Below are 568 nucleotides of genomic sequence, written 5' to 3'. Positions count from 1 at the left end.
CATTTACTGGTGACTTTGGTCACTTGGTTAAGGTGGTGTCTCTTACGTTTTTTCCACCACAAAGTTAACCACTTTCCCTTTGCAGTTAGTATCTTGGGGGAGAAACGTTGCAACTTTGTAAAAGACAATCCCCTCCCCCTCGTTTCTCATACTTTTGTCATTTTTAGCATTCATGATTTTTGTCTGCAGCAGTTAATGTGCTGGCTGCCAAATAGGATATTTTCTATCTCCATCATTCCTTCTACATTTACTTACTGGCATTTTAAGGAAGAGAGGTCCCTTCTCCATTCACATATACCCTCCCTTTTTTGAGACTCCTCATACACTATTAGCAAACGAAAAAGTGCCAGACAATTGCGCATACTTGTCCTTTTCTCCTAATAATTAGGTTTAATGCTTATTATTGGAAAATGCCTACGTGTGGACTGTGTCGGTCGCACCGTCTAGTCAAGAGACTGGCGCGAGGGGCCCTTGCTCCCGGCGTTCTCCGCGCTCCTGGTTCCCGGCATCCCCCGCGCTCCCCCGTTCCCGGCATCCCCCGCACATCCCGCGCATCTCTGTTCCCGGC

The sequence above is a fragment of the Pteropus alecto genome, unplaced genomic scaffold (genome assembly GCF_000325575.1).
Source record: "Pteropus alecto unplaced genomic scaffold, ASM32557v1 scaffold135, whole genome shotgun sequence".
In the NCBI taxonomy this organism is placed as follows: domain Eukaryota; kingdom Metazoa; phylum Chordata; class Mammalia; order Chiroptera; family Pteropodidae; genus Pteropus; species Pteropus alecto.
The sequence above is the reverse complement of the archived record's forward strand: the minus strand, read 5'-3'. Positions refer to the sequence as shown.